Source organism: Pipistrellus kuhlii, unplaced genomic scaffold (assembly GCF_014108245.1).
Source record: "Pipistrellus kuhlii isolate mPipKuh1 unplaced genomic scaffold, mPipKuh1.p scaffold_m20_p_90, whole genome shotgun sequence".
NCBI classification, from domain to species: Eukaryota; Metazoa; Chordata; class Mammalia; order Chiroptera; family Vespertilionidae; genus Pipistrellus; species Pipistrellus kuhlii.
Genome location: NW_023425596.1, coordinates 274,528 through 281,446, shown reverse-complemented (window position 1 = coordinate 281,446; position 6,919 = coordinate 274,528).

The following is a 6,919-nucleotide window of genomic DNA, read 5'->3' as shown; positions in this document are numbered from 1 at the left end:
TCAGAAGGGGCTTTATGACTTGTTGGAGACAGGGTGTAAGCTGACAAGGTCCTTGCATTCGAGGGGGCTAGCAAGGCTGGCCCCCTACCCACACAGTTTTCCCAGGCTTGTTTGGACGGCGACTATCAGTAGAATGAGAGCAACCTTTCATGGCTTGCCAAGAAGTCTATAACTACCGTGTTTCCCCGAAAATAAGACATTCTCCGAAAATAAGACCTAGCGCATGGAAAGATAAGACATCCCCTGAGCCAAGACTGGTTTGGCTCAATGGATAGAGCATCGGCTTGGGGACTGAAGGATCCCGGGTTCGATTCCGATCAAGGGCATGTACCTTGGCTGCGGGCATATCCCCAGTACGGGGCGTACAAGAGGCAGCTGATCGATGACTCTCTCTCTCATCGATGTTTCTAACTCTCTACCTCTCTCCCTTCCTCTCTGTACAAAATCAATAAAATATATATTAAAAAAAAAAAGACATCCCCTGAAAATAAGACCTAGCGCAACTTTGGGAGAAAAAATTAATATAAGACACTGTCTTATTTTCAGGGAAACAGGGTATTTACTGAGATTTTCTATACCAAGAATTTGTCCTTCTGCTCTGTCTCTCCCTTAGAGATTAAGAGGAACAAAGAATACATTCCTCTTGACAGACCTCCTATTCAGTGTTTGTGTATAAAAAGCATTGCATAGTTAATAAACCTGCTGCAGTCGGTCAATGGCTACCTATAGTCCTCCTGACCCCGCTTTCCTGTCTCTTTTCTCAATTCCCACCTCCCTACCTCAGCCCGGTTCCACCGTCGGGCTGGCCCTGGCAATGACTGAGAACTTAAGAACACGTGAGAGACCCCAGTTCTGCATTGTCTCGGCTCTGCCCCCACCTGCCTGCTCCCATTCTCCGCTGTGGGTGCAGGTCCTGACCCCTGACCCCTATCTACCCCCTCTTCTGGCAGGTTTTGCCCTCCTCACCGAACTAGCACTTCCTGAAGGCCCTGGCCGCGGGGCTGCAGGCATGAGTCAGAGGGCTCTGTCCTCGAGGGGCTCAGTCTCAGGGTAATTTTGGGCTACTTTCCCCTCCTACTTCTGTTCTGCCCGCACTCCCACGGAAGGGCTGGGTGGAAAAAGAGGGTCCAGGGAGGCGTGGACGCTCTCCAGGACCGGAGAACCGGTCAGGCGCTGAGGCGGGGGCCAAACTCTGGCCCGTCTCCTTCCATGGACCCGCCCCCACGCACCCCTGAAGACCTCCCTAGTCATACCCAGACCTGACTGGGCCCGGTCCCCGCTCAAAAACCTTCCGTGGCTCCCTCCTGCCCTCTCTTGGTCTAGCTCCTAAGCCTAGCTCGTTTTTCCTTTTATGAAGATCCATTTTACATAAGCCACACCAATGTTAAATGCAGTCTCAGTGAGTTTTTACAAATGCATTCACCAGAGTAGCTGCTACTCCGATTCGGCCAGGCGTTTCCAGACCCTTAAAAGCCCTCCTGTCCCAGCCAACACCTTTCTCCACCCTCAGTGTTTCCTCCTTGGTTCTCCAGTGGCTGTGAGACCCGTCCATCCACTCATTCTTTTTGCACTGCAGAATAGTATTCCGTTGTGTTAACACATCCACAGGGGTGTTTAGATGCTGCCCCCCACTTTAGACACCACCACCCCCCCTTCCTGGCTGCTAACTATTATGCAGCCAGCTCCCACTTATGGATTTTCCTCACATCAAGCAATCCTCAGACACCAGCTGGGAGTCTTACGGGAATAAATAGCATAATGAGATCTTATTGAATGGTGTGGACGAAAAAGGGGTCATATACTGAACCAGACAAGCTCTGAGGAGGCCTGCATGACATCCAAAAATAACCACACAGGATGGCTTGAAATGAGAGCTTCCTAACTAGAAGTGAGTCATGGAGGGCAGTCATAGCCTAAGCCAGTATTTTCCTGACGAAGGTCAGTTTCTTCCTTAACTGAGCCTGTCTATTATCTCTGTGCATCTACGATAACCTACCTGTGAGGGGTCAAAACAATCCCTCTTTTTCTAGACTCCTCAAGGACAGAGCCGCTGGCTGGCGCTGGGGCCAGAAACCCTTCATGCCATCGTGTTCCCTGCACACCGTCCCTCCGTGCTGTAAAGGTTAATGGTTAACCATCTGGTACCCGCCAATGTGAAAGAGGTATTTGTCTCTCCAGTTTACTCTTTACCCAATCTCAGAAACTTCCTCTTGCCCTGCTTTCTTTTTCCCACCTCCCTAATCTACCACCAATGAATTTCCTGTAACCGTTCTTTCTCCTCCTCCTTTGATTGTAAAGTAAAACTGCCATTCTTAGGGGCATTTTCTCAACCCATTGCGATTTTGTCATATCCTAAGCCGGCAATTATGGTCAGTTTGGCTCATACCCACTCTCCACAGATCTGGACATTCTTTCTTTTTCCTTTTTAAAAAAATATATATTTTATTGATTTTTTACAGAGAGGAAGGGAGAGAGATAGAGAGCTAGAAACGTCCATGAGAGAGAAACATTGACCAGCTGCCTCTTGCACACCCCCTACTGGGGATGTGCCCGCAACCAAGGTACATGCCCTTGACCGGAATTGAACCCGAGACCTTTCAGTCCACAGACCGAAGCTCTATCACTGAGCCAAACCGGTTTCGGCCTGGACATTTCTTAGACTTAGACATTTCTTAGAATATGAAACTGGAGACAGAGCCAGATTCCACAGGATAAGGGCTCAGTCCCACAAGACTGTCCCCTTACTTTGGCCACCAATTTCAAGTCCAGGTTGTCACCTGTGCCTCTGACTGGCTATGAATCAGAGTTTCCAACAACCCGATCCCTTGGATTCCATTAATTTGCTAGAGTGGCTTATAGGAACAGTTTACTTACTGGAACATCAGCTTATTATAAAAGGATGTAAATCAGGAACAGCCAGGTGGAAGAGAGGCAAAGGGCAAGGTAAGAAAGAAGGGCTTGGAGCGTCCTTACTCTGAGCATGCCCCTCTCTTGGCAGCTCCATGTAGTAACCTACCGGAAGCTCTCTTTACCCCGCCTTTTCATTAAAAAAAATAATAATAAATACATTATTTATTATATAAATAAATTGATTTTTTACAGAGAGGAAGGGAGATAGTCAGAAACATCGAAGAGAGAATCATCGATCAGCTGCCTCCTGCACCACCCCCACTGGGGATGTCCCTGCAACCAAGGTACATGCCCTTGACCGGAATCGAATCTTTCAGTCCACAGGCTGATGCTCTATCCACTGAGCCAGACCGGTTTCGGCTTGATTTTTTTAATGCAGGCTTCATTACTTAGCCATAGTTGATTAAGTGATTGGCCATTTAGCAATTGATTGGACCACTAGCCCTTCTTCCCTCCCAGGAGATGGAGTGGAGAGATTGTGGACCTAAAAATTCTAAGATTGTAATCATATGATTGGGTCTCCGGGCCACCAGCGCCCCTCCTTCGGTTACACAGGGGCTTTCCAAAAGTCACCTTTTTCACTCTCATCTCCGAAAATGCCAAGGGTCTGAAGGGTTTGAAGGGTTCTGTGCAGGGGAACAGGAAGAAGAGCAAATACCTGTTTATTGTAAATCACAGTATCGCACCTGTGGCTGCCATGTGGCTCCTCCTGCTTCCCAAACATTCTTTGCAGTAACTGCCCACCACGCTCCTCTCCCTCTCACCCCGCCCACTTAGAACAACCATCGCCAGTATTTGTCCAGCTTTTTACTCAGATCCATAAAAAGAGCCGTATTATCTGCGTCAACATCGGATTGAAAGTCCAAAGACTTGTTTTGAGCTTTTATGCCGTGTGGAATAGCTGCCAACATATAAAAACCTCGGGAGCGGTTTTTACAATTTGGAGGGGATGTCAAAGAGTAAGACTTTCCTTTCTTTTACCAGGATGAGCTGGCCCTCCTTTAATTCCAGCCCCTCTTTCCACCCTGTTGCACCCCCCTTCACCTTTATGAGGAGCTGGTTCCCAAGTCTCTTCCTCCATCACTCCCATCAGCAAACCAGCAAGCTGTGACTTCTCCCATCTTAAAAACATCCCACTGTAGCTTTAAGCACTATAGAGCCTGCACTATCCTTAAAGTTCACTATGTATTCACCAAACTGCAAAACATCTGGCCTTGAAATTCTGTCTTTACTTTAGATGTTATAAAATAACCAGCATGAAAGATAACCAGTAGGAAATCAGTTCTGGTAGAGCCAAATCCTATTATGTACATGCATCGGGGAGGAATTCCACAGCCATAGAGCTAAAGAAGCCAGATGCACAAAAGACCTGCTCTAAGGTTTCATTTCTATGAAGTTCAAGAGCCGGCACAGCTAATCCGGAGTGACGGGCATCAGCTCAGTGGTTGCTTCTGGAGTGGGGGGATGGACAGGGAAATGCACACAGGGCAATTTTTGAGTATTTGGAAATGTTAGTGGTTATGAGTATATTTATTTATAAAAAATTCAATGACTGCCCTGACTGGTTTGGCTCAGTGGATAGAGCGTTGGCTTATGGACTGAAGGGTCCCAGGTTCGATTCTGGTCAGGGGCATGTGCCTTGGTTGCGGGGACATCCCCTGGGCTGGAGGCAGCTGATCGATGTTTCTCTCTCATCGATGTTTCTAACTCTCTGTGTCTCTCCCTTTCTCTCTGTAAGAGATCAATAATATATATATATTTTTTAAAAAATTGAATGACCTATACCCAAATCTGTGCTCTTTATGCACTTTACATTTAAGTTACACTTCATTGAAAAAAAAGTAATAGAAAAGCTGAAACCAGTTTGGCTCAGTGGATAGAGCATCAGCCTGCGGACTGAAAGGTCCCAGGTTCGATTCCAGTCAAGGGCATGTACCTGGGTTGCGGGCACATCCCCGGTAGGAGGTGTGCAGGAGGTGGCTGATTGATGATTCTCTCTCATCGATGTTTCTAACTCTCTATCCCACTCCTTTCCTCTCTGTAAAAAAATCAATAAAATATATATTTTTAAAAAGTAAAAGAAAAGTAAGTACTTACAAACTTCTTCTAGAATCTGTATCACGTTATTGAGACGTTTCCATAACATAGTTAGACGGAGGGATAAGAAGGCTGTGCTTTTTTCATTGTGGCCCCCACAGCCACCTGCTGCCACTGCCCTATTCCTCTGGCTCTCGAGTGAAGCACCTTTTCTTTGGAACCCTCTGTACCCTTGGCACCAGATTATCACCTCTTTTGATGTTCCTTGCTTCCTCTCTAGGATGCTGGTCCTTTCCCTGTCCCCAAATGTGGGAGGCCTGATGGCCCGATCCCTCTATCCCCTCAATCTCAATGGCTTCAGAAAAACCCAGGGCTTTAAATATTATCTCTATATTAACAGCTCCAAAATTTAGCATACTGTAGTTATTGGTAAAATGATGAGCTATGTGAAATCCGCTTTAAAAGAAAAACTGCAGGAAAGAGTATGCCTTTATGTGGGAGGGGGAAATGGAAGAAAAAAGACAAGAAAGATGTAGATGACTGTCAATACTCAATGGATGGATGTTCTTTATCACAATACCTTTGTGTATGTTTTTAAAAAGTCAGTAAAAATTCTGAATCTTGCCAAAACCGGTTTGGCTTAGTGGATAGAGCATCGGTCTGTGGACTCAAAGGTCCCAGGTTTGATTCCGGTCAAGGGCATGTGCCAGGCACATCCCCAGTAGGAGGTGTGCAAGAGGCAGCTCATCCATGTTTCCCTCATCGATGTTTCTAACTCTCTATCCTTCTCTCTTCCTCTCTGTAAAAAAATCAATAAAATATATATATATTTTTAAATTCTGAATCTACAAACCCTGGTTTCTCTCCCAAACTGTGACCAATTACTTGATGTCCACTGTGCATCTCAAAGTTAAGAAGTTCAAAGGCTGCCGGTTTCCCATCAAGACTACTTCCCATCTTGATAAAAAGCATCACTTTCCATCCAGTCAGTCAGTTCCAAAACCTTTAGGACAATTTATAAGTCATCCCTGATTCATGCTTCCTCTCACACAGCCCTCTTCCTGAGTCACCATCGCCTCTTGCCCAGGCAGGGACATGGCTTCCTCATCTCCTGTCTCCACCCTGCCCAGCTGCAGGCCGTTTTCCTCAAAGCCACCGGCATTTTTACTTAACTTTTTAAAAATAGATAATAATCACATGGTTCAAAAACATAAAAGTCTTAACAGGTCTTCCTCATAGCCCTGATCCACATCTGTCTGTAACCCTCATCTCCACAGGCAACCACCATTATTTTTTAAAATATATTTTACTGATTTTTTTACAGAGAGGAAGAGAGAGGGATAGAGAACCAGAAACATTGATGAGAGAGAAACACCGATCAGCTGCCTCCTGCACACCCCCTACTGGGGATGTGCCCGCAACCAAGGTACATGCCCTTGATCGGAATCGAACCCGGGACCTTTCAGTTCGCAGGCTAAAACTCTATCCACTGAGCCAAACCGGTTTCGGCGCAACTGCCATTATTAATTTTTGGCGTTTACTAGAGAAATCTTTACAAAACATACACAACACACTGGTCCTTGCTCACAGCCCTCCCATGGCTTTCTGTTACGCTTAGAAGTTAATTCCAAAGCCCTTACAGTGGTCTGCAAGGTCCTACATCATCTAGTTTCTCTCTGTACCTCCATCCCTAACAGATCCTGCCTTTCTTCCCCTGGCTCTGCTCGTCACTCTGGCCACCCTGACAATCCTTACATAGCCAGGCCCACGCCACCTCCTCGGGTCTGTCCCCTCCCTGCTGTTCAGCATCTCTATATGGCTCATTTCCTCACCTTCCGCTCCAAAGTCGCCTCCTCCGAGCAGCCTTCCCTGACCACCTGCCATTCTCAGTTCCCTTATCCTGATTTTCCTTCCTTCCAAGCATCTTTTACCTGGCATTGCCTACCCCACTAGAACATCTGCTCCCAAAGGT